The sequence below is a fragment of the Bubalus kerabau genome, chromosome 5 (genome assembly GCF_029407905.1).
Source record: "Bubalus kerabau isolate K-KA32 ecotype Philippines breed swamp buffalo chromosome 5, PCC_UOA_SB_1v2, whole genome shotgun sequence".
In the NCBI taxonomy this organism is placed as follows: domain Eukaryota; kingdom Metazoa; phylum Chordata; class Mammalia; order Artiodactyla; family Bovidae; genus Bubalus; species Bubalus kerabau.
In genome coordinates, this window is record NC_073628.1 from 26,434,347 (window position 1) to 26,461,474 (window position 27,128).

At 50.3% G+C, this 27,128-nt stretch overlaps 1 long non-coding RNA gene across 1 annotated transcript; it reads right to left on the minus strand.

Annotated features, from left to right (window-relative positions):
- Positions 1-13,964: 13,964 nt before the first annotated feature.
- LOC129652578 (uncharacterized) lies at positions 13,965-26,208 on the minus strand. The gene is made up of 4 exons (XR_008714588.1): positions 26,056-26,208; positions 25,648-25,961; positions 23,651-23,808; positions 13,965-14,138 (listed from the first exon to the last, which is right to left on the minus strand). It is a non-coding gene; the product is annotated as an uncharacterized LOC129652578 (long non-coding RNA).
- Positions 26,209-27,128: the final 920 nt, after the last annotated feature.

The window sequence follows — 27,128 nt, forward strand, 5'->3', positions numbered from 1 at the left end:
GCTGTGCATTACTGCAGGCTCCCTCTCTTCCTTTATCCACTTCAACCAGCTGGGGACACAGGAGAAGAAAACTGGTCTGTGACCACAGGCAGCCACTTGCTGGACTGGCCCCTCACTGCTACTCTTAGAAACCAGAGAACCCCCGAGATAAAGGGACTAGGAGATCACCCGGCCTGTCCCTCCCTCACCGATGGAGAATGTGTGGGAGGGGAAAGAACCTTTCCAAAGCCACTGCCCCATTCAACAAGCGCTCACTGAGCAGCTTCGGGGAGCAAGGCAGCAGAACTAGGAACACAGTGACAAACATGCCAGGCCCTTCCCCCCACAACTCCCAGTCTTCTGGGGAGACACACAAGCAAACACGATTGCTCCCACACCAGCTTTAATAGACTGCATGCACATGATACCTTGGGGAGCTCAGCTTATGGTGGGGGTGGAGGGGATGTCTTCGGCAAGGGGAATATAGGAGCTGGTTCTTAAAGGATGTTTCTAGGTGGATGAGGGAATCACAAGGAAAAGAACTTCTTTCATGGTACAAACAAAAACAGGGGAGCACCCCAGAGGCTCGAGATGGATAGCGTATTTGGCATTAACTGGAAGTAGTTGATCAACAGGCTGGGGAAGTGATGTAGGCCAGGACACAGCAGAGGCACTTGAACAGAAATCCTGCCACCTGGGTGGGGCTTCCCTTGAACCAAGAGGTTCCACAGGCTCCCCTGTCCCTGGGCTGAGGAGGTCTGTTGTAGGAAGGGTGATTAGTGGCATAGGTTTGAGGAACAGACATTAGACCCAGTTGGTGGTTACCTGATCTGGTCCCAAACTACATTTGGGGTAAAATTCACATAACATAAATTTCACTATTTAAACCATTTCAAATCATGAGAAATTCTGGGCTGGAGGAAGCACAAGCTGGAATCAAGATTGCCAGGAGAAATATTAATAACCTCAGATATGCAGATGACACCACCCTTATGGCAGAAAGTGAAGAAGAACTAAAGAGCCTCTTGATGAAAGTGAAAGAGGAGAGTGAAAAAGTTGGCTTAAAGCTCAACATTCAGAAAACTAAGATCATGACATCTGGTCCCATCACGTCATGGCAAATAGATGGGGAAACAGTGGAAACAGTGGCTGACTTTATTTTTCTGGGCTCCAAGATCGCTGCAGATGGTGATTGCAGCCATGAAATTAAAAGACGCTTACTCCTTGGAAGGAAAGTTATGACCAGCCTAGACAGCATATTAAAAAGCAGAGACATTACTTTGCCAACAAAGGTTCGTCTAGTCAAGGCTATGGTTTTTCCAGTAGTCATGTATGGATGTGAGAGTTCAACTGTGAAGAAAGCTGAGCGCCAAAGAATTGATGCTTTTGAACTGTGGTATTGGAGAAGACACTTGAGAGCCCCTTGGACTGCAAGGAGAGCCAACCAGTCCATCCTAAGGGAGATCAGTCCTGGGTGTTCTTTGGAAGGACTGATGCTGAAGCTGAAACTCCAATATTTTGGCCACCTCATGCGAAGAGTTGACTCATTGGAAAAGACTCTGATGCTGGGAAAGATTGAGGGCAGGAGGAGAAGGGGACGACAGAGGATGAAATGGTTGGATGGCATCACCGACTCGATGGACAAGAATTTGGGTAGAATCCGGGAGTTGGTGATGGACAGGGAGGCCTGGTGTGCTGTGGTTCATGGGGTCGCAAAGAGTCGGACACGACTGAGCGACTGAACTGAACTGAAAACATACGGTTCCAGGGTACTTATTACATCCATAATGTGAAACCACCACCATCATCTAGTTCCAGAAGAGTTTCGTCGTCCCCAAAAGAAAAGCCGGGACCCCTTAAGGAGTCCCTCCCATCCTCCCCTCCCTCAGCCTCTGGGAACCACTAATCCTCTTCCTGTTTCTCACAGATTTGCCTGTTCTGTGTATTTCAACTAAATGGAATCTTACAATATTGTAGCCTTTTGTGTCTGGATCCTTTCACTCAGCATAACATTTTCTAGGTTCATCCCCGCTCTAGCATTCGTCAGTACTTAATTTCCTTTAACAGCTGGTTAATATCCGACTCCACGGGCAAACTACATTTCACCCATCCATCATCTGATGGACTTCTGGACTGCTTCCACCTTTTGGGTGTTGTGAATAGTGCTGCTATGATCCAAACTTACCTTTTAAACTCCGCTCCCCACTTGCTTAACGACTTTGGGCAATCCTCTTTCAATCTGGACCCGAGGCTTCACCCCTAGGCTCACCCCTAGATCCTAGGCTCCTGGAACCTTAACTGTCATCAGTGTCTTCGTCCATTCATGTTTGAAGGCACTGGTGCCCCTGCGGGGTGCTGGAGACTCAGCCTGGACCAGCCCACCTTATCTTCCAGGAGCTCGTGGCCGATGGGGGAGACAGATCAGGTAACACTGGGGACTGGGTGAAGGGTGCTAACAGAGGCCTGCCTGGGAGGGACTGTGGGCATATCACCTCTGCCTGGAGGGTGGGAAGGTGGATGCATGGGTGCTCTTAGGAGACATCCTGGAGTGGATGTCAGCTTTGCCCAGGATGCAGGCAGAGAAACAGCTGACAGGTTTGGGGAGGGAGGCAGAGGAGTCTGCACTCTCCTCCCAGGTGGGTGAGGAGGAGCTGGGATGCTGAAGCCAGCATCTCTGGGTGGGAGGCTGAGCCCCTAGGAACCCCCTCACCCAACCCCAGGCAGATATGCCCTCTACCTTGGGTTTCCTGCTCCTGGGGCTCCCCGGGCTCGCTAGAGCAGGGGTCTCCAACATTTGGGATCTAATGCCTGATGATCTGAGGTGAAGCAGATGAATAAAGAATACGTAGAAATAAAGAATAAATAGAAATAAAGTGCACAATAACCGTAATGTGCTTGACTCATCCCAACACCACCCCCGCCCCCATCCGTGGAGAAACTGTCTTCCATGAAACTGATCCCTGGCGCTAAGAAGGTTGGGGACAATGGCTCTAGGCTCTAGACACCTCCCTCCCAAAGCTTGAATCCCACTACACGGCCATGTCCTCAGGACCAAACCTGCCCACTCCGACTTCCAGGCCTCTGTTCATGCTGTTACCTTGGCCTGATGTTTCTTTCCCCCCTCCTGTCAAATTTTACTAATGCTCCCCATCACCTCTTTCATGAAGCACCTCCTGATCTCCAGGGAAGAATTAAGCTCTCCCATCTCCGCTCCCACCCGACACTGGCTCTTACTCCTCTCTGCCTCTGACTTTGCTCTGCTGCTGTAGTTAGCTGTTTGTGCACCTGCCTCCCCGAGCAGTGACTTGAGAGCACATTCACCCCATCGGCCACCTCTGCATCCCAGGTGTTTAGGGCCCAAGCCAGTTGATGTCCACATTAAAGGTCAGACGGAAGGCAGTGGCAGGGTCTTAGGGGTAGTGGTTTTGAGGGTTCTGGGTGGGCAGAACCTGGCCAGGAGCTTCCCAACCTGGAGAAGACGGCCATATCATGGCCAGAAAGGGACCCAGAATGCCACCCAGGTTCTCATCAGCACTTCAGTGTGTAGGGGCAGAGGACATGCTTGCTTCATGGAGAACCAGGCTGACCGCCTCCTGCAAATGAGCCACGTGCTTTAGAGTGGACAGGTGGAGCGACCTCGCCTTCCTTCCCAGGGCGGTGGCAGGGAAGCACATAGGTGCTCAGTCACCTCCTCATCACCATCCCCTAATGTCCGGATGGGGAGAGATGTCATCTGGGGCCAGGGCAGAAAGTTTTATCTGGACAAAGCACACGAGATGTGAATGGAGGAGAGAGGCTGGCTTTAGGATATCCCCAAAGAGAAACCAAGGCAAGGGAGATTCAGTACTTGCCTCAGGTCAAAAAGGGTGTGAACAACTGTTTTCAGGCACTTAAAAATCCCGATTCCCTTTCGGGAGTTGCCTCTCTCTTCCCCAGGTGCTCTGCCAGTCCCTTGCCGCAGGGATGGCCCAAGACCAGAGGTCAGTTACCTGTCATCCTGTGTCACACCCCAAAGCCTTCTGACAAGCAGCTTTCCTGTGTAAGTCTGTCAGTTTCTGTTGCTGGCACCCACAGTGCTCAGACCAATGCGTGTAGCAAACTCGTGGAACAGATACGCTGAGCCCAGGACTTCCAATGCTTAGTTCACTGCTATTTCCATCCTGCCAAGCTGCCTACCCTCCCTGCCCAGCTGTCCACTGTCCAGCCATCTGTCCCCACGTCTGAGCAGACTGAAAACTCAGAGTGCTCTGGATCCCAAACACAGGGTCTGTGAGTCCTCTGCTTGGAATGTGCCCTGATGAATGATGACGCCTTCTCCACTTTGCTCTGCTGGTGGGAGATAGCTGCGTGGGTGTGGCAGACATCCAAGGGAAGGGGAGATGAAGGGGTGCTGGAGAGGCCCAGGCTGCAAAGGGGTGGGGGCTGGGCAAGATGGAAAGAGTTTTCCATCTTTCACGTGAGTTTGATTCAGGGTCTGCAACACTCATGTGCTTGACTAGTGATGACCAAACACTGCTGCTGCTGCTAAGTCGCTTCAGTTGTGTCCAACTCTGTGCGACCCCATAGACGGCAGCCCATCAGGCTCCCCCATTCCTGGGACTCTCCAGGCAAGAACACTGGAGTGGGTTGCCATTTCCTTTTCCAATGATGAAAGTGAAAAGTGAAAGTGAAGTTGCTCAGTCAGGTCTGACTCCTAGTGACCCCATGGACTGCAGCCTACCAAGCTCTTCTGTCCATGGGATTTTCCAGGCAAGAGTGCTGGAGTGGGGTGCCACTGCCTTCTCCATGACCAAACACTAGTGCTTACCAAACACCTACTATGTGCGGGCCACAGGGTGAGGCCCTGGGGATACAGCAAAGTGCAGGCTCTCAGAGCACAGAGGTGGGGTACAGGGAAGCAAAAGGCAGGGGAACACAGGTGGCCTGTTTGATGGGAGAAGTGCAGGGTATGGGGGCTGCCGGTGAGGCCCCGAGACTGGCAGGAGAGTCGGGGAAGATTCCCAGGAAGGAACCTATGAGGGGACATGAAGGAGAGGAGGGGGTCAGGCCTTGTGGAGTGACAGAGCAGCAGCTGGGGTGTTCCAGGCCGAAGGAAGGCCCATGAAGGGGCCTGGAGTTGAGAGGAAGTGGGGCACGCTCAAACGACTGGAAAGAAATTCAGTTTGACAAGGGCACGTGGGAAGGGAGTGTGGACGGGGACATCTTCCGAGTGCTCATTTGTCATGTTCTTCGTTTGTGTTCTCCTCCTCCCTCCCCTTCTTTCCAGAGACGTAAGGCAGACCTTAATCTTCACAACGGCCCTAGGAGGAACATATGTTCATTACCTTGTAGTTTCTAGATGAGGAAATGGAGATTCAGAGAAGTCCAGTGACCTGCCCAAGGGCACACAGCTAGTAGTAACAGGTCTGCCTCTTGCTGCCCATAGTCCTCAGCTCTCTGCTCTTCTGGCTTTTGGTCTTCGTTGAAAACAACACTCTGAAAATAGGAAGAGAGTGAATGTGAACAGAACGGCAGTTACCTTGCACATGTTCTTTGAAACAATCCTCATTTAGGTCTTTGGGGGCAGCACGCCCATTTTACAGATGAAGAAACTGAGGCTCAGGTGGTGAAGTGACTCAGCTTGATTCACACAGCAAGTGACTTAGTGAAGGAGCCGGAGGGGGAGACTCCTGTCCCCAGGGATCCGAAGGAGTTCACAGCTACAGGGCCGTTAACTCGTATGTCCTCCCCAGGAACAGAAGGAAGCCCTGCCCTGGACCCTGGCCTCAGGTTGCTCCACCTGGAGCAGCAGCCCAGAGAGCCCGCCTTGGGAGGCTGGCTGGAGTGGAGAGTGTGCGTGATGGTAGCAGCCGTGCTCCATGACTGGAGGAACACATGAGCTCCACGGCCAAGAGCATAGCAGCCCTGGGCTCTAGTCCAGCGTGTGACCCTGGGCCAGTCATTTCCTCCAATCCGAGTCACAGCATCCACAAATGAAAATAAAAAAAAAATGAATTTAATGACATTTAATGGCCTTTGCTTAAGGTCTCAAGTTTTGATTTTGGGGTTAGGGTTAGGAATCAAGGTTTGATGAGGCAGGGCTGATGGAGCAGGGAACCAGCAGAGGGCGCTCCCAGCAGCAGGGAAACAGGCTTTGGTCCATGGGTGGGGCTGGGCGGGGAGCGGGAGTGGTGGGTAGAGGGTGGGGAAAGGGGAGCTTTCCCACCCCAGTCAGTGACTGACACAGGCCCAGCTCCCCTGTGTGGGTCAGTATCTACTGCGGACAGGTGTATCTGTGTGGTGGACAGGAGACCAGAAGACATTCAATCGAAGAGTGGGATTTCAGGGCTGAAAGGTCATCTGGTTTAATCCTCTGCTCTCCAAGATTCTGAAAACGCCCCCCTTCGGCCCCCTCTTTCTCCACCCAAGATATACAGTTTAACTTACAAGGAGGAAACAGACAGTTACAAATGTGAAGGTGTGATCACATCTCTTGGGAGGGGAGTGTTTTTATGTTTCCTTTCTGTTAGATGCTCACTTCTACTCAGGATGCCTTGGAATGCACTTCGCCCTTCAGGGAAAAGCACCTGTTTCCCTTCTGTGCTTGAAAAACTCTTTAAGACCCTTTCAAGACCCTGTTCAAATGTGGCCTCAGCAGTACTCTCCCTGACTCCCTTAGAAAGAACGGATTATTTTTTAATTATTTTATTTTTCTTGGCCATGCCACGTGGCATGCAGGATCTTAGTTCTCCGACCAGAGACTGAACCCAGTGGAGGAATCTTAACCACTAGACCACCAGGGAAGTCCCTCGGTGGTTATCTCCTGGTGCCCTGTATCCGCACCTCACACGGAGCGACCCAAACACAAACCTGTGGACTGTAATCACGGCAGCTTCCTTTTACCGAGTGCTTAGGGAGTGCTGGATACCGCGCCAATACTGTACATGTATTACATCACTCATCTCTCACCACAGCCCTGTGAGCTAAACACAGTTGTCAGCCCCTCCTACACATGTGGAGATGAGGACTTGGAGAGACTGAGTCATTTGCTCAAGGTCATCCAGATGGTGCAAACAGAAGCAGGCTTCAAACTCAGTTTGCCTCCACCCTAGACCCAGGCTTTATTAAAGTCACCAGGTGCATGGCCTCTGATGTGGACGTTCCTATTTCCTCACTTGATACTCTGTCTGGCACCAGAAAGATACTCAAGATCTATTCTTGAAAAAAATAAATGAAAATAGGGCTAGGGTTTGAGTGTGTATAAATGGCTCATCAAAAATGCCACAAAGCACAGGCTTTGGGATTGGGCGGCCAAGTCTGAGTCAACGCCGCCTCACTGACTGCCTGATCTTAGATAAGATGCTTGACTTCTCTGCAGCTCAGTCTCCTGATCTGTGAAATAGGGAAGGCAGTGTCTGCACTTGAGAGGGTCTCAGGGAGACTGAATGAATGCTGATCCTTACGTGAAGTTTTTACATGAGATGCATGTAAAATGCTTAGACAGCGTCCAGTAAGCTCTTGAAAAGGCTGTCACCATCTACTGTGCCAGATGTTGCCTGCTTTTCAGTTAATACAAGCCTTCTCACCCACAGGTGAGGTTCATGGAGGCTCTGGAATGAGCCTGAAGTGAAGTGAAAGTCGCTCAGTCGTGTCCGACTCTTTATGACCCCATGGACTGTAGCCCGCAAGGCTCCTCTGTCCATGGATTTCTCTAGGCAAGAATACTAGAGAGGGTAGCTGTTCCCTTCTCCACGGGAATCTTCCCAACCCAGGGATCGAACCCAGGTCTCCGGCATTGCAGGTGGATTTTTTACGCTCTGAGCCTAGTGGTATGCTAAGAAACTGGTTCTCAGAAAAAAATAAATAAATAAAAATTTTAAAAGCTATAATTTGTGGCATTTGCCAATTTCCCTGGTGTAATTGCTCCCACCATGGCTGATGTCAAGCTATGAATGTGAGGGGCCATGCTGCCAGTATTGGAAGAGATCAGAAGTTTGACTCAAACGCTTGGTGCCTCAGTTTTCTCATCTGTAAAACGGACCAGTAGCACAGAATGCACTACGTAAGTGCTGTGGTTGCTGTTTAGTCACTAAGTTGTGTCAAACCCTTTTGCGACCCCATGGACTGCAGCCTGCCAGGCTCCTCTGTCCATGGGATTTCTCAGGCAAGAATATTAGAGTGGGTTGTCATTTCCTTCTCCAGGGGATCTTCCTGACCCAAGGAGCAAACCCGCACCTCCTGCATTAGCAGGCAGATTCTTTACCACTGAGCTACCAAGGAGGCTCATTTACATGTTAACTATTATTTTCACAACACTCAGTCTCACTCTTGCTCATCCAGCTCTGACACTGGCCCCATCCCAGCACCTGGCCTTCCGCCTGATGCCCTGGCAGGCACAATCTCTGTCTCGGTCATCTTCCTTCTAGGACCGAGGCCTTGTCCACTCTTGCAGCCCTGCCCTCTCCAAACGGAACTAGAATCCTGACCTAGTCAGTGCCGGTGACACACACACCCTGATCACAAATGATTCTGGGCTTCTGATCTCTACCTGCCTCTGGTTTTAGCCCTAGATGTCCCTGATGTCAACCTTGGGCCTGAATGCCAGGGCCGCCTGTGCGTTGCTCTGGACTGTCCACGAAGATCCTGTCTGGCATCTGCTCCGCTCTCCATCACCCACAGAACCACCTCTCATAGGGCTCGTACACACTTGGAAAGGAGGGGGCTGGAATACAGAGCTAGGTCTGTTCCCACCTGTGGCTAGGGAGAACTCTGGCTCCTGCCACACCTCACTGTGGGGTCTAGTCCTCCATCAGGGCCCCCACCTCTCAGGTAGCCCTTCTGTGCTCAGGTTGGGAAGATGCTGGCACTTCAGGGTTTGGTAAAAGAATCAGGCAAAACTGAGACCCAGTCAGAGCCTGGGGGGGACACAAGATGGAAACTGTTTGGAAACGTGAGCTGGATCTGAGACAGCTTTGCTAGGAGAGAGGATACTGTATGAGCCAGGAAGTTGAATGGAATAGGAAAGAGGAAAAAAGAAGCCAGAATTCAAGGCTGAAAAGGGTCTAGAGACCAGGGGCCGGGGGAGGGCTGTGACCAAGCCTTCAGTCGCTGGGAGAATCCCTCAAAACACAGCAGACTGGACGTTCTGAGGTCACACACCTTAAGGCAGCCACGGTCCTCTGCAAAAAGGATGGATTCGGAGGCCGAGAGACCTGGCTGAAACGCTGTGCTCTGCCACCTTGTCCCCAAGGGGCCCTGGACCTGTGTCCTAGCTTCTTTGAGCCTTGGTTTCTTCCTCTGGGCTGTGGAAGCAATGGGAGCTGCCGGTCACAAGCTTGTGGTAAAGATGGTGGAAGTGACTGAGGCAGAGAAAGGACGAGGCCACCGGGGCTGACAGCCTCCCTGTCACCACGCTGACCTGCTTCAAAGCTGCCTCTCCCAGGGCCCTCCAAGTCAACCTCTCCAAGCCGCTCCTGCCCTCCATACCAGGTGGTGCCATCAGCTGCAAAGCTCTGTTTCCTTTGTCCTTAGGCTCCACCAGGTGTCCTGGAGCTAAGGAGAGCAATGCTGAAGATGCTACCTTGAGGATGAACAGGGCCTCTCTGGTAGAACTGCTCTCTCCCCTTTGGAGAGCCCTTGGTGGTTTCGGGGTCCCCTGGGTCATACACAGGGCCCAGAGGAAGGTGGGGCAAAAAGAGCTGAAAACCCAACTTCATGGGGCTCCCCAGATCCTCTTCCATGATGAACACTGCCCCAGCCCCCAGCCATGCTCACTGTTGCTTCTCAGCCTGTGTCTCCCTGGTCCTCCGTCCTGGACAGGCCTCGCTGCTCCTCTTCCCTGAGCTGTGGCCAGGGCCTGCCGAAGCTCACGCCACCTCTGGGAAGCCTCCCCAGGGAATCCAGCGCACATTGACGTCTCTTCCAGCTGAATTCTTTCCCTAGTGTTTTGATCTGTAACTCGGCACCTGGCAATGGACCACACTCCAGCCTGGGCCACTCCCTGGCTCTCTTGCCCAGAACCTTGACTGTTGTGAGCTGCCCAGGCTGGGGGTAGGAGGGACAGGGGATGGGCCTCCTTCTGTCTCTTCTAAGATGGGGAGTCCAGTACACCGAGGACGGGATGGAAGGCCAAGCAATGTACATCCAGCTCCTTCTGCTCATTCAAGTTTGTAAAGGAGATGCGAAGGAGATTAAATAGGAGGAAAGAGGGAAGGAAGAAGTGAATGAAAAGGAGTGAAAGGTGAGGGAAGGGGACCTATGTGAGACTTAGGACCACAGTCACAAGAAGACAGATCAGACCATGATCCAGGCTGCCTTGGCTCATGCTTTAAGGCTTTCTATAGATTATCCTTGATTATGTAACTGTGGCTCAACAGACTCCTCTCTTTGAAAAAAACCTTCGGAACTCACCTCCTCCAGGCAGCCTTCCTTGATTGGCTCTACTCTTTTGCCCATCCCCTTGACTCCCTGAGCTGTATTACTTTGCACTTATTAATGCCCATGGATTTCCCATGAATCCAGATCCTCTAGGCAAGGGCTGAGGTCTCTGCCTCATTGTAGTTGAGTTTAATGCTACATTTACCATTTGTGGTCAGAGATTACACTCTTTTTTCCATCACCTTTCTTTGATCAATTTCAGAGGGTGGTTTGGGGATATATTTTGCACAGCTGTTTTAGACCCAATTTGCCTCGAAGTAATCTTGAGACAGGATCTGCTATAATCTTAAATCTGTTTCTTTACTATCAGGCTCTGTGTGTTGGACCCGTGAGGATATACAGATGACTAAACCCCAGTCCTGCCCTCAACCAGCTTGCAGTCCTGTGAGCAGAGTTGAATAGGTGCTAAATGTCAATGGAGGCTGTGGGATATGGGTGCCTGGGAGGGCACAGCGGGAAAATCCAGGAAGCTGCACAGGGAATTGATGTCTGAGCATCCCAAGGACCAAAGGACCCGGAGAGTTCACCAGACTGTGCAGAGGGTGTTCCAGGCAGAGAACACTGCAGCAGCAGAGGCCAGAAGTGAAAGGCCAAGGCGAGCTGGGAGAGGGCCCCTCAGTGTGGCTGGACAGTGGGCAGGAGGGGGCCTCATTTCCCACAGCTGAGGGCTTCGTGCATCCTGCGAACACACACAGACTGTAACTCACTTTTCCACTTTCACAGCCCACTTTCCCTCGATAGGATAAAGGCGAGGACTGCCATTCTAGTTGGCATTTACAGATCTGTGTGTCGGGGAGAGTGGGGGTGTAACAATACAGATGGATTTCAAAAACTACTTATGACACAAAGACCACACGCTACCTGAGTTCATTTATACCAAGATCGAGAACAGACAAAAGTCATCTTCAGTGACAGAAATGGCGAGGACGGTTCCCTCTGAGGGCGGGTACTGACTGACGGAGAAATAAGGAACTCTGAGGGGTGATGGAAACATTCCACATCTCAATCCTGGTGATGGTTATTCCACTTCATATAATCATCAAAACTTGCTGAATGCAACGCTGAAGGTCTGTACATCTTCCTGCTCATAAAACCGACCTTCAAATGTGTGTGAGCATTCTCAGTTGTCATGATGACTGAAGGGTGCTCCTGGGAAATATTCAGGGGAGTGGCCAGGGATGCTGTCATAATAAAGAACTCCCCACCTACAGACCAGCAGGGTCCTTGTTAGAAACACTGCTGTAGGCCTCAGAGAGCTACAAGAGGTTCAAAGAGCAGAGAGAACTGGCTACTTCTGGGTTCTGGGAAGGCAGGGCTTTGAGGTGATGGGAGCCCACAGGTCCAGGTATCTTGGGTGTGAAGTAACACAGAGGTGGATATGTGACTTCCACTGCCACTCCTGGGCCTTGTATTTGGCCAACTCCAGCCCACTGGCCCAACGCTGCCCAGACCTAGGAGGCACCCTGGGCTGTCCCTCTAAGGCATCCCAGAAGGGGTTGGAAGGAGAACAGCTAAGGGAGTCAGAGGCAGCAAATGTCAGAGGGAAAAGGACAGGCCCCACGCTGGCCTCCCTGCCTCGATAAGCACCAGGGATGCTGACTCTGAGCGTCTTCCTCTGAAACGTAGTCTCAGTGGAGCAGGAGCAGGTGGGGGTTGGGGGCACCCTGGGTGACCAGAGGCACAGGAAGCAGGGCTGGATGCTGCCACTGCTCCTACCAAAAACCATGTTCTGAAATCATGAGCCACAGAAGAACACAGCCAACTCCCACCAAAATGCTCACCTGACCCCTTCCTTCAGGAAGCCTTCTCTGACCTCCACACTGAGCAGGTGTCTGTCCTGGGTCCCCAGAACTCTCAGCTCATCACCAGAGCACAGTTACATACCTAGGTGTGAATTCCTGCTCTGCCACTTACTTGCTGTGTGTTTCTGGCAAGTTACTTAAACTCTCTGAGTCTTTATCAATACACTGAGGACAATAAAAACTTTTCTGCAATGAACTGTGATAAAAGATCAGTGAGATAACATAGTAAGCACTCAGAAACGTTAGTACTTATGACTACCAGAGTGAGCATCTGTACAGACCATTGTTGTCCGGATACTCACTGATGACCCCAACAGACACACGCAAGCAGGGTCCCCACGGCAGGTTGATTTCCTGGCGCAGTAAATACCTGCATGTGTGAATGAATCCCAACTCCGAAAGATCTCTCCTGAGAGCTTTCTTTTTCCACCCACGATGCCTCTAAATCACCATAATTCCTCAGAAATGGAGGGTGGATTCATTTGTATTCTGTTCCCTTTTCTCTCTTCCCTCCAACGCCATGGAGAAACCTACACAACATTAACTTAGAAAAATTAATGGTTTCTTCCTGGACCCTCCACTCCTAAGACTTCATTTAGTGGTCTTTTTCAATGAGTACACAAAAATCCTTAATAAAAACCACCCTGTGGTTCCTCAAAAAATTAAATATAGATGTATCATTTGATCTAGCAATTCCACTTCTAGGCATGGACCCCAAATAATGGGAAGCATGGGCTCAAGTAGGTACCTGTATGTCAAAGTGCATAACAGCATTATTCACAATATCCAAAAGGTAGAAGCAACCCCAGTATCCATCAACAGATGAATGGATGAACAAATGTGGCATATGCATACAATGGACTATTATTCAGTCTTAAAAAGGAAGGAAATTCTGACACAGGGTACTACATGGGTGAACCCTGAAAATATGCTAAGTGAAATAAGCTAGCCACAAAAGGACGAATGGCACATGATTCCACTTATAGACGGTACCTAGAACATGTGAAATTAGAAAGAGGTTATCAGAGACTGGGGTAGGGGGAATGAGGAGCCACTGAGTAATGGGTACAGAGTTTCAGTTTTGCAATGTGAAGAGTTCTATGGATAGATGGTGATGATGGCTATACAACAATATGAATGCATTTAATGCTACTAAACTATAGACTTAGAATGGTTACAATAGTACATTTTATGTATTGCTTCCTAATTTAAAAAAGGCACCCCAAACCAAATCATCAAACTGCTGGAGGGACTCCATCTGAAATCTGACACCCCTCTACCACACCCTCAATGCCTGTGACTCTGGCCTCCTGGCCCATAGTCTCCCTCTCCAGCCTTTCCTTGGCTCCAGCTCTGGTATCCACTGTTCTCTTTCCACCTCAGGATCCACGGCCATGTCATCAGCATCCATGAAATCAACCTGCATCGACACGTTCTTTAATCGCGCGCTTCTCTTCCCCCCTCCCCAGCAGCCCCGTCCTGTCCACCCTCTTGGGGATGGTTCTATCAGAAGCCTTGAGGATCTGAGATGGAAGAGCTGTGTTTGTAAAGATGTTCACTACTGCGTATGTCCACCAAATAAGAAATGGCTAAGTAAAGTATGGTAAAACCACTGAGGATGGAAGAAGGTCATGCATGAACACAAAAGTTATGAGAAAATGTTAAGTAAAAATGCTGGGTACAAAGTTAGATGTGGACTGATTTTAACTATTAAAAGATACAGATCCATAGAAGAAACAGAATGGGACAGATAAAATCATGGTTCATCTTACATTTAATTCTACAGTGTGGTTCTGTTATTTTTATGGTATAACTTATTTTTTAAAGACTGGACCACTCTTCTAGGCAGATGATGAAATCTTTGGGTCCACTCCAGACAGCCACATGCTGCTCACCACTGAAGTCCACTGAATGAATCCCTCCTGAGTGGCTTCCAGAGAACTGGGGGGAGAAAAGGAACATCTCCACTCTTAAGAAAGACATCTTAAAGCTTGGTACAGTATATGCCTCTCTAGGTCTCTCAGCCAATCGTCTCATCACATGAAGGTCTATATGCTGCCATCACAGTAACCAGGTACAGTCAAGAACAGTCGATGCCCTTCATTAGGCCAAAGTCAGGAATCCTTACTAAGACACTGCTCGCTTACAAATTGTGGATCCCCTGTGTCTAGCTTGAGGGGATCCCTTCCCAACTCAACGTGCTGCACCCCAGCTATAGAAACTTAAGTCTAGACTGTGTCAAGGGGGGACACAGGAAGGAAGATGGCTTTGATTCTAAGTGCCACAGTTGAGCAGAGAAGGCAATGGCACCCCACTCCAGTACTCTTGCCTGGAGAACCCCACGGACGGAGGAGCCTGATAGGCTACAGTCCGTGGGGTTGCTAAGAGTCGGACACAACTGAGCGACTTCACTTTCACTTTTCACTTTCATGCACTGGAGAAGGAAATGGCAACCCACTCCAGTGTTCTTGCCTGGAGAATCCCAGGGATGGGGGAGCCTGGTGGGCTGCCATCTATGGGGTTGCACAGGATCGGACATGACTGAAGTGACTTAGCAGCAGCAGCAGCCACGGTTGAGTGGGAAAAGCTTTCTTCTAAGAGTCTGGGATTTCTGGAGCTTTGCCAGACATTGCTGGCCAAGGTACTCATCCTATATCTCACCAGATGCAAAAAAGATGGAGGTAATATTAAAGAATGGGGGAAGACCTTATTTTCCACAATGCCACTGTTGATGGTAAGGAAAAGCTTTTTGGTGATGGTATTGTGCAAAAATTAAAAGGGTTAAGTGTTTTTTTCTTCAGCTGACTTGAGTTTCCAGTTCCTAGAAGCGACAAGACATGCAGAAATCAGATGAAATTTGGACCAGGGCACCTAGAGACAGTCTGTGCTTCTCAGATTTAGATTACCTGTCAACTTGCCCCCTCAGAAGGTCCGGCCTAGTATCTGGTTCTGTCTGCTTGGTGGAAGCATCGATCTCCTCTGTGGCAGGACCACCTGTCTGCCTCCCGTATATCACATCATCTGAGTGTCACAGGGAGCCACACCCCGACGCTGAGACACTGGTCACTGTCCTCTGGGAAGATGACAGTGTGGGCCTGCAGACATCACAGACCACAGTGCTGAGTCCTCAAGGGCCCCAGAAACCCAAGCCTTACTGCCCAGAGACAGGAAACAGTTTGGGAGAGGGGAAGGACTTTGACCCAGCTCACGTAACTACAAGTAAGCTTTGGACTGAAAAGATATACAGACACGGAGAGCTATGATGACCCTCCCTGGTAAGAACATCTTTCCTGGTCTGTGGGTTAAATTTTCAGTAAAAGGTGCCATATATTTTGAAATGTTCACACATATCCTGTGTTCGACTTAATGCAGACAAAAAGCTTTAAACGATTAGCCATCTTCTGGAGTTTTTCCATTCCTACTTGTAGATCCATTTAAACAATTAATTAGGTGCTTGAAGAATTTATACTTCTATAAATAGTTTCTCTCTCCCCACCGCCCTCTCTGCTTTCTTTGAAATCTGTCAATTTATTGAAGAAGATGATAATTCCTCGTCCTGCCAATATGGGCCTTTGTGCTTCAGGTGAGTTAATTTAAAATCTCTATAAGGGAAATGGCTGAGGGCATGAGTTGCACAAGGGAAAATCTGAAACGAAACCAAACGGCTGTATATTTGCACTGGAAAGGGGATGAGGGAAGACCATAAAAGGTTACCATTTTAACTGTATTACAAGCATTTCAGGTATGTTTGACTATTTCATCTTAGTCAACAGTCACACTGAACATGCAGACATGACTCAAACTTTCATACGTGAATGATATCACAGATATTCAGATCATCTGAGCTTTATCATTTTGATCATACACAGCTTACTATGCCCTTACCTTACTATGCTACAATATCTTTATTTAGTCCAAGATATGAGGCTTTAAGAGAAAGAGAAGGTTAGACAGCATCATCAACTCAATGGACATGAATTTGAGCAAACTCGGGGAGATAGTGGAGGACAGAGGAGCCTGGAGTGCTGCAGTCTATGAGGTCGCAAAGATTCAGACACAACTGAGCAACTGAACACCACCACCAACACCAAAAGGCTGCATACATAAATGGTGGTTTCCTGCTTGTTAGACAGCTATTTAATGAGCCACTGCTGAATGTCAGGCTTGGTTCTCTGGGCATGAAACACGCACGGAGAATGGGACTTTAATTCTCTTGGACCCATTAACATCACGTGATTTCTTATTACCCAGGCCTGTGTGATCTGGGCCTGCCCCTCTCTCCTCCATTTTTCCTTCCCACCCTCCCTCTTGACCTATGTTTTATAGCCACACTTGCTGTTCCCTGAAAACACCAAGCTATTCTTACCCAGGGGCCTTTGCACTTGTGGTCTCCTCTTCCTAGAATCCTCTTCCCCAAGGTATCCTCCTCACTTCATTCAGGACTTTCAAATATCATTTCCTGGAAGACGATTCTATTTAAGGGTAAATCTCTTCCCCCCAGTCACCCCTCACTGGGTTTTATCTGTCTCCAGAGTATTGCTCACCTCTTGAAATGTTATACTTTGCTTATGTTTTCTATCTCCCTTGGTAGAGGTAGTTCATCTTTTTTAGCAATGCATCTCTACAGAGTCTAGAACAACCTCGTGCAACAGATGTTTCTATGTGAATAATGAATGAAGCAACGGGATCTGGACAGTTTGGGGTGCTCAGTGAGCCAGCTTTGCAGGAGTTGTTCTTGTGCCCAGTCAGATCGTGGCCCCCCACTCCTGGGCCTCCCCCTCCCCTTCCTATTGGACTCTGTCTGTGAATGGACGCTCAGCCACTCAGGTTCCAAGCCTTGCCATCATTTCTCATTCCTCTCTTCTCTCCTCCCATATCCAGTCCACCGCTGATTCTGGTGACACTGTGGCCTCTGCATCAAATCCTCTTTCTCCTCATTCTTACAAGCCTCCCCCGCTCCCCGCCCCGCCCAGACCCTCCTGATCTCTTACCTGTAGGACTGTAATTGTTTCCTACCTGAGCTCCCTGTCAGCAGGCTCTCTCCTCCAATCTGTTCTGTGCGGCCAGAGTGAGTTTCCTAATGGCCATGTCTGATCACGTCTCTCCCCTACTCAAAAACTAAAGGCTGAGCCCTTGGCCCCAGCCACTGCCTCCACATTCCTACCCAGCCTTCCTTCTCACAGCTCCTCTTTTATCCTTTTTGCTCCAGTGGGAATGAACCACTTTCCAGTTTCTACACTTGTCCTAGAAGCCCCTACCACCAGCTCTCTGCTCTTGCTGTTTTCACTACTTGTAATATTTTCCTCCTTCCTTCCACCATACAAATCATGCAGACCCAGCTCCAATGCTACTGAGCTTCTCCAAGAAGCCACTTCTCATCTTCCAGAAGAATAAAGCCTTTCTTCTCAACTCTGTCCAAGGGGTCAGCTGTCTCTTTCAGGACAGGTTTCAGGAAAGGATAGGCAAAGTGACACAGAAAAAAGGGTTCAGGTTAAACTCTGAGTTTTAACTTCCCCATCTATAAAGTGGGAATAATAACACTACTGATATCATAAGATCAAATATGTAAGTGACAGCCTGTAAGAAAAAGTTTGACTGTATATAAATGATCAAATTCAATCACCCTTAGGCGTGAAATAACTGATAAACAAAAGTGCGACTTCTCCTAGGAAGCTTCATGGATGTCCTAGGCTGGCTGAGCCCTAAGTCCAGGAATAGATCAGTGGAGGAGGGATTTTTTGAGAGACAGGGCCTTTCAGGATCTAAAATCTCATGTCCTTGAGCAATCTTTAAGAAGAGAAGAAGTGGAGGGTATATCCATAAGGCCAGGACCTAAATGGCATTAATAGCTACCTATTCCGAGTTTTTTCTATGCCCCAGGCACTGTGCTAAGTACCCTACATAAATGATCTCATCATAGAGTAATAGAAGAGGAAAACCAGGCCCACAGCAGTTATATAAATAAGTGCTTCCTCCCTCCCCCCACCACACTAACAATTTAGACCTGAAAGCTATCCTGAAAATCTCCAATCCAATGATCTTATTTTTCGGATGGAGAAATTGAGACCCAGAGAGATTATAAGCATTCACTGAAATTGTCCAGCCAGGAAGGAGACCTGGAACCCAGATCTCTTCACTCTGAGGGTGAGACGCCGCATTGCAATTGCAACTCAGGGGCCACCGCTCATTATGAAGTCTATGCAAATGGTGCTTCTGGAGCACTATGCCATTTACATACCCAACAATATGAGTGGTGGCTCCTGGAGAGATGCCAGCTGGTCACCCTGTCTCTGCTCCTTGCCAGGCTGCTCCCTCAAGAAGGAAGCTCTCAAGACAAGAGCCTCAGGCCCCTAGAGACTGAATACTGTCTTCCTTGCCAACTCCCCTATCCAACAGTCTTTTCAAAGGTGACTGACTTCATCCATTCACCACCCACCTTGCACTCACTCCATCAACACACCTCTCAGGACACCTCTCTGCACCAGGTACTGGGTTCAGCTCTGGGGACACCCAGCTGCCCTTGGGGGAGTCTTGCCCTGAGCCACCACCCGAGCCTGATGGGGCTGTAACTCAAGCCTCCCCAGCAGCTCCATCAGCAGTACCAAGAGGCTGCACGCAAGGAGGGAGAGATGGCCGGACAGGAAGGCCCTGGAGACCTCTGCAAAGGGATGATGAAGGGAGCTCGGCTGGATCAGAAGGCTGAGGCCCTTAAGGTGCAGTGGGGAGTGAGGGGGAAGGCATCTCATCAGGTCAAAGGTGGGGGGGGGGGTGATGGCTCCTCAACCACGACATCACCTGGTCCAGTTGAGGACACTGTTTCAGTGATTTCAAACCTGAGTACCTGCTTAAGAGAGATCCCCTGTGAGGCTGAAAGAGCCTTTTTTTTTTAAACAGAAAATATGGTAGCCAATGAATGGCACCTAATGCTCCAAGGGGGGAGGGGGGCAGGGTGGAATTACAAAGACTTTCCTGATATACTAGGGTAAATTTTTAGGTTCTAGGGTTTCGGTGAGGATAAGGATGGAATTGTATAGGAGAGGAAGTAAGTCTGAAAGCCAGGGACGCTAGATTGTAATGCAGGTTTTGCCCTGAACCCTCCTGTGACCTTGGTCAAGCCAACTCACTGGGCCTCAGTTTCCCCATCTGTAGAATGAGGGGGCTAAATGAATTCCCAAGGTTCACCTGGTCCTGACCCTCGAAAGCCACACGATCCCTGGTAAGGTAAGCCCCTCAGAGCTCTGACCCGAGAAATCTCCAGGTTTTGCAGGAGTCTGGGCCTCAGCCGGTAGAAGGGGTACGCTGGGGGAGGGGAACGCGCTGGGCTTTCATTTTGGGGGTGGGTTGGGGAACTGGTGGTTTAAGCTACACGGTCGGGGGAGGCGAAGCGAAGGCTGGGAGCTACGGTTAACAGGCCAGCAGGCTAGCGGCGATCTCCAACCTCCCCCCGGAGCTTCGGACCCTGGAGAGGTAATGCAGCCAGGAGCCGCGCACCCGCCACAGCAGCAGAGGCTCGGACCCGGGACCGCCATCGCGATCCCTCCCCTCTCGGGAACCGCGCACGAGCTTCGTGGGGAGTGGCTGCTGCTCCCTCCCCTCTACCCAGCGCCGGGTCCCCTCCCAGGCTTGGAGGACCCTTCCCCCAGTCCGGGGGCGTCGGGAGCCCCATGGGGGCGTGGCGGGGGCGGGCGCCTGCTTCTCCGCCCGGGGGTCTGGAGGAGATCTGTTGCCGGGCCTCCCTGGGAGGGACCCTGCGCCCTCCACCTCCCAGCTCCCCACACAAAGGCGCCGACTGAGGCGCCGCACTTACCGGCCAGAGGGCTCCGGGCGCCGGCGAGCGGGCGGGCAGGCTGGCGGGAGGATGTGCGCGCGCGAGTGTGCGTGTGTCCCTGTGTGTGTCAGCGCGAGTGTGTGAATGTGTGTATGTGACGGGGACCTCGCCGAGCTCTGCGCGTCTGCGTGTGCGGGGGCGTCCGTCCGTCCGTGGGTCCGTCTGCCCTGCGCTCTGTCCCGTGCTCCGTGCGCGCTCCCTCGCCCGGCCGCCTCGCCAAACCGGCTTCGGCTGCAGAGTCTCGGGCGCAGCCGCCGGGTCGGCTCGGCACCCTCGGCCCCGGCTCCGCCCCGCCCCCGGGCGGGCTTGCGCCGCTCCCCGGGAATTGCGCAGGGCCCGCGGGGCTGGCGGGTGGGGGGCGGGGAGATCCGGCGGCGTCCGGGGCCCAAGTCGGGCGGGATCACAGACCCTTCATCCCTGCCTGACCCTGATCTCGGGCGCCTGCACCCCGCAACTCCGCTTGGAGTCCACGCAGACACTGCGCCCGCGCCGAGGTTGCCTGGACAGGGAGGGCGGGGGAGCGGGAGCACCGCATCCATTTCATTCATGATTTTCTCCTCTCGGAAGCCCCGAGGCCCGGGCCGCGCCGCTACGGCGGCCGTCAGAGGGACCCCGGCAGGGCCGTGAGCACCGAACCCGGTGCAGGAGGGACAGGCAGATAGCTGGGGGTAGGGGAAAGCAAGACAAAGGGGTCATAGCCGGGGTTGGGGGGAATTATGTGGAGGGGGTGCTGTGGCGCTCCCCGCATGACGCCCGCAAGATGTCATTGCCACACCTGCACAAGCAGAGTGGTTGCAAACCCGGGCGCACGCAGTGCCGGGTGCCCAGGACCTGCTCCCGTGCTGTCGGTGGAGGCACTCGCCTTACCACCCTTCCCCGTTGAGTCGCTGAGGAGTAAAACCTTCCTTCGCCGGATCTCACCCTCCTGATGCGCGTCATGGGGCGTGCATCTGTCTAGGCTTTATGGCGGGGGGGGGGGGGGGGGGGGGGAGCGGTCACCGGGGGGCCGGAAGTTCAAGGAGCTGCCCACGCACCCCACAATCCCACGTTCCTCAGGCTGGCGCCCCATTCTGTCCCGACTTTTTGAGATATTGGGAGACACACAGGGCCAGGAAGCTGTAAAAGCTTCGTTTTTACAGGGGGATACCAAGGTGCACCATCACACAGCTACCACCCTGATTCCAGCTACCGCCCTCGTTCACCTGGATTTCTACAATAGCCTCCTTCCTGGTACCCGCGCTGCCACCCTTGTCCCCCTGCAGTCGATTCTCTACTGTCAGAGCTAACCTTTGAAAACGTAAGTCAGATGGCGTTGCTTCTTTACTGGAAATCCTTCAATGGCTCTCCACTCATTCAAGGGAAAGCTACAGCCCCTGTAATAGCCTGCAAGGCCTCTCATGAGCTGGCTTCCTTTTGTTTAACTCTGAGACTTCACTTCCTACCACTCCAGTCACAGGGGCCTTTTTAGTGCATCACCAACATGGTAGCCACCCTGTGGCCTCAGGGCCTTTGCACTGCTATTTTCTCTGCCTGGAAACTTCCCCCAGATAGTCACATGGCTTGCTCCTTTACTAAAAGTGTTGCCTCAAACAGGCTTCTGGGACCACTCTATTTTAAATGCACACCCACTCCCGCCATTTTCTCCGTGGTAGTCATGACCTTTGTTTTGTGTTCCCTGCCTGTAAGGTTTGCTGGCCCTTCACGTCCAGCTCTCACCTTAGTCCTCTGGCATCCTGGTTCTCCAGCCTTACCACACTCTTCTCTAAACAGACTGCATTTTCCCATTTCTAGCCTTTGTTCGGGCTGTGCTTTCAGCCTGGAATTTCTCCGTCCTTCAGCATTAAGGCTAATTTTCCCCGAACAGTGCCAGTGTAATGCTGCTGCTGCTGCTGCTAAGTCGCTTCAGTCGTGTCCGACTCTGTGCGACCCCACAGACGGCAGCCCACCAGGCTCCCCCGTCCCTGGGATTCTCCAGGCAAGAACACTGGAGTGGGTTGCCATTGCCTTCTCCAATGCATGAAAGTGAAAAGTGAAAATGAAGTCGCTCAGTCACGTCTGACTCCTAGAGACCGCACGGACTGCAGTCTACCAGGCTCCTCCATCCATGGGATTTTCCAGGCAAGAGTACTGGAGTGGGGTGCCATTGCCTTTTCCAAGTGTAATGTTAGCAGCTACCATAACTGAGTGTGTAGTATGTGCCGGGCACTGTTTTGTATGGAATGCCGTCCCCTCCATGTCTTACCTAATTTTTAAGTTCCAGTTCAAACGCCTCCTTCTCCGTGGAGGCGTCTCTCATATTTCCAAGTACGCAGCCCTCATTCCTCTGTTTGCTGTACTAACAGTTCCTTGTCTTTTTGTTTTTTTTCCTAGGAGGGGCACAGAGCCCAGCTGGGTCTTATTATCCTCAAGTAGTTTCTAATGGGACAAGGGGAAGGATTAAATGTCAGATCAGCAGGCCACGATGCTTGGTCTGTCTGAAGGCATGGGTGCATGTGTCAGCCAGTACTCAAGGACCCTCTTTCTCTCCCAGAAAACATCCTCTCTGTCATTCACCATAAGACTGATTTTCCCCAGACAGTGTCGGTGTAACCTTAGCAGCTACCATAACTGAGTGTTTAGTATGTGCCGGGCACTGTTTTGTATGCTTCCAATGCAGAGACATTACTTTGCCAAGAAAGGTCTAGTCAAGGCTATGGTTTTTCCTGTGGTCATGCATGGATGCGAGAGTTGGACTGTGAAGAAAGCTGAGCACCGAAGACTTGATGCTTTTGAACTGTGGTGTTGGAGAAGACTCTTGAGAGTCCCTTGGACTGCAAGGAGATCCAACCAGTCCATTCTAAAGGAGATCAGCCCTGGGTGTTCTTTGGAAGGAATGATGCTAAAGCTGAAACTCCAGTACTTTGGCCACCTCATGTGAAGAGTTGGCTCATTGGAAAAGACTCTGATGCTGGGAGGGATTGGGGGCAGGAGGAGAAGGAGATGACAGAGGATGAGATGGTTGGATGGCATCCCTGACTCGATGGACGTGAGTCTGAGTGAACTCCGGGAGATGGCGATGGACAGGGAGGCCTGACATGCTGCGATTCATGGGGTCGCAAAGAGTCAGACACGACTGAGCGACTGAACTGAACTGAAATGGACTGAATGCTCTTCATGGCGACTTTGTGAGGCAGGCATTTTGATATCACCGTTCTCAGAAGAGGAACTGGAAAGAGATGACTTCCTTACAGTCCTACAGTATGTGGGATATGAGGGGTAAGTGTTTCAAATTAAGATCTAGCTGATTCCAAAGCCCAAGCTCATAGAGCAGAGACCCTGGTGGCTGATGCGTGAGGGAGCCTCAGCAAGGTCACCATGGCCCAGGTTTTTGCTGAGGCCAGCTTGGGAATCACAGGGGCGTGGCTCTGGGGTGAGAGGAAACCTTGCTGTCTGTGGTGCCTGGGATGTCCTATGGTGGAGGCTAGTTGTTGCCCTTCATAAAGTCAGCTTTGGAAGGCCAGAGCTGCCTCCTAAGCATTCCTACCTGTGTGCCCTGGGTTCATAGCCCAGCCTCAGCTGTCAGGTGTGGCTAACAATGCCCATGTCAAAGGGTTATGGTGAGGAAGGAGCATGATAATATACTTACAGGATAGGAGGGGATCAAAAATGGTCTTTCTCCTCTGCTTCTTGTAGGGAGTTTCTGTCACTTAGAGACATATCCAAACTTGTCTTCTCACCCCGTTTCTCCCCTGTGCATCCTTTTATTTAAATTTTCCAGATTCCTGTAGTCCATTGAGCGTTGCCCTAGGGTACAGGTAAGGAAAGAAAGCAACATTTATTGAGGGCTAGCCATGTGACTTGTGCGCACTCTCCTTTCTTCTTCGCAAACCCTTGAAAAGGGAGGTTCTGTTGTTACCAGTGAGGACTTTGAGGCACAGAGAGCTCAGAGGACTTCCCTATGGCTACAGCCCTCACTAATTAATAGCAGGAAAGAGATTCTAACCTGCATCTGATGCTGCACTTAGCCACCACCTGTCTTCCTCAATCTCATCACCATGAAAAACAACTCCATCGATTTCCTTTCTCGTCTCTGATGGGGAAGAAGGAATGTTTTCTGAGGTCCCCAGCAATGAGGTAGTTGTGAGCTTGGGAGGATTTAGGCTTCCTGAGTCATTTTGTGTGACTCACTTACCCTCTCTTGATGGAGAGAGGAAGAGGGGTTTGGGAGAGAGAAAGATGGGCTGAGTAACCAGAGAGTGTCTTGCTGGTGGTTTCTGATGGACTGTTAGAGTCAATATTTCTTGCTTTTGACTTCTCTTCCAATTCACTCTATCAGTAATGAAATGTTTTGCTTTGGTGAAAATGTTCCCCTATCCAGATTTTTATTTATTTACTTACTTATTTATAACCCGCCCCAATCCTCAAAGGATTTGAGGTTGCTTACCACTGGAGTAGAAACCATAAAACAATGTTAAAATATCAATAGAGACAGAGAAGCAGGACCAAGGAAGATGTAAATAAACTTTGAGAGACAAGACCAAGGCTTAATTCTTACAGCTGATGTTTTTTGAGTTCTTCTAGTCTGCAGAGGAACTTGTGTACATTATTTCATTTAGTCCTTAAAAGAGTCCTACAAGGTGGGTGCTCTTATTATCTTTATTTGGGGATATAGGGAACCAAGGCTCAGAGATTAAATATGATGACCAAAGTCATGTAGCTAGTTAGTCATAAAAAAAGTGAAAGTTTAGTCACTCAGTTGTGTCTGACTCTTTGCGACCCCATGAACTGTAGCCTACCAGGCTTCTCCGTCCATGGGATTTTCCAGGCAAGGGTACTGGAGTGGGTTGCCATTTCCTTCTTCAGAGGATCTTTGAACCTGGGTCTCCCAGATTGTAGGCAGACGCTGTACCGTCTCAGCCACTAGAGAAGTTATGGAGCCAGTATTGAAATCTAGTTTGGCTTTGGAACTCATGTCCTTAATCACTGTCGTGTCCTGCCTCTCCAAAGGACAAAAGACTACAGGTTTGCTGACGACTCTGGATTCCTCTAGTGTACTGGATTTGAGTCTCATATTTGGTTCTGATTTTCTTGGATATCAAAAAGGAAAGGAAACAGCAAGTTAAATAGCACTAATACCCTCACAGCCTTCAAGGCCTTTGCTCAATGTCACTCAGTCTCAATGAGATCCACGCTGACTCCTCGTCCTAATTCATACTGGAGCCTGCCTCTTCCTGCTCCCTTCAGCAATCCCAATCTCCTTTTGTCTTTGCTTTTATGATGGCACATTTTATCTTCTAACATATTGGATGCTTTATTAACTATATTATATATTTCAAATATTACATACTTTTTGCAGCACACAGGAGGTTCTACAGTATAGTCTATAGCAATAAATTCATTTATGAATTGCAAATTAGATACTTCGTTTAATACGTTCATTGTTTAATTGTCTGTCTTCTTCCACTAGAATACTATGGGGAGCATTGTTTTCTGTTTGGATTACTGTTGGATCCCAGGTGTCATGGACCGTGCCCGATATATAGCAGATACTCAATAACAGTTTTGTTGAACACTTAAATGATAATTTCAGAGAGGAAGGACAGAACCGTATATCTGAAGTGGTAAAGTAGGTCAGTTTTTTACCGGCTCATGTTTTCTTTCTCTTTCTTTTCTCATTTTCTTCCTTTTTCTCTGCTCGTTTCCGTGATGAACTCAAGGCAGCTCTAGCACTTAACTCCGCAGCAAGTCTTCAGGAGGGTTTTCTGACTGTAGATCCTGACCTTACTGTCATGGTTATAGCAAATGTGGCAAGGGGTTTCATGATGCTGATTTTGCTGGAATCTTTCAATGAAAGATGGACGTTTTCCTGACATCTAAGTCTGCAAAGGCAATCCTTTTAGGGGTCTAAGAATAATGTATAAGTACCATTCCCAATGATTTGGGTTTTATAGCAGATCCTGTAGGGATGGAGATGGGAAAATAAAAAGTGGAGTTTTTGTGTGAAACAATTGATTTAAAGAGAGGACATCCTTTGTGTTCCTAGGAGCTCACCTCTGGAGTCGTATTTCCTGGCTGCAAGCCTGAAGGGTGAAAAGCCAAGGTCGTTAGTGAGGTTTATCAGAGGAGAACCTGAGCTGAGACCAATTGCTGGGGTGCGTGAGGTTGGAGGTATGATGTGAGCTTCCGTAGGAGCTGGCCACAGATCTCGGCCAAGCCTCTGGGAGCCACAAACACCGGAGTCATCTCAAGGTGAAGGCCAAGGGCACCTGGCTGCCAACCCCAGGAAGAAACATCGGAAACACTTGTGTCAGGAGGAGTGAGAGTCAGAGCTTTGGCTTCCTCATGGTCCCTGCTCTGGGCACCTACAAAGCAGATTTATTCAACAGATATTTTCAGGAATGCCTACTCTGAGTTAGCCATTGTTTCAGAAGCTTGAGTACATGTTAGAGAACAGGACAGTCAGCTTCTCTGCCCTCACGGAATTTACTTTCTGGGGGGAAACACTGCCAGGGAGCTGGGTGAAAACGATGAATGAGGCTAACTTCAGTCAGTGGTAAGTGCAGTGAAGAAAAAGAAAAGAGAGTTGGGGTGATGGAGAGTACAGGTGGACGGGGGATAGACTTTGGACTTTGGGGGTTCAGGGAAGGCCTCTCAGAGGAGATAACCCTTGAACAGGGACTTGAGTTATCAGAAGGTGCCTGCTGAGCAGAGAAGGGGAGGACCTACCTGGGCAGGACTTTAGCCTCTGGGCACAGCAGGAAGGCCAGACTGAGAGATCATGTTGCGGAGGAGGGCAGGAGCCGGGCTGCAGGGGGCCTTGAAGGCTGAGAGGACTCTGGGTTTTACTGTGATGTGCTGAGAAGCTACTGGCAGTTTCTAAGTGGGGAGAGTGATGAGATCTGGACTCGGATCGTGTGTGTCTGGGACAGCAGCAGCAGCATCGTAGAAGCGCTGAGACTCCTGGCCCTTCTGTTCTCAGAGGGCCCCCCAGAGGCTGTGGACTCTGAACTCGCTGTCCCAGAATCGTTTGGGGGAACTGTTTAAAAAAAATATGGATTCTCAGGCTTTTCCCTGGAAAATCTGGTTCAGTAGGATGGAGGAGAGGGTCAGCCTTAAGGAAGTTC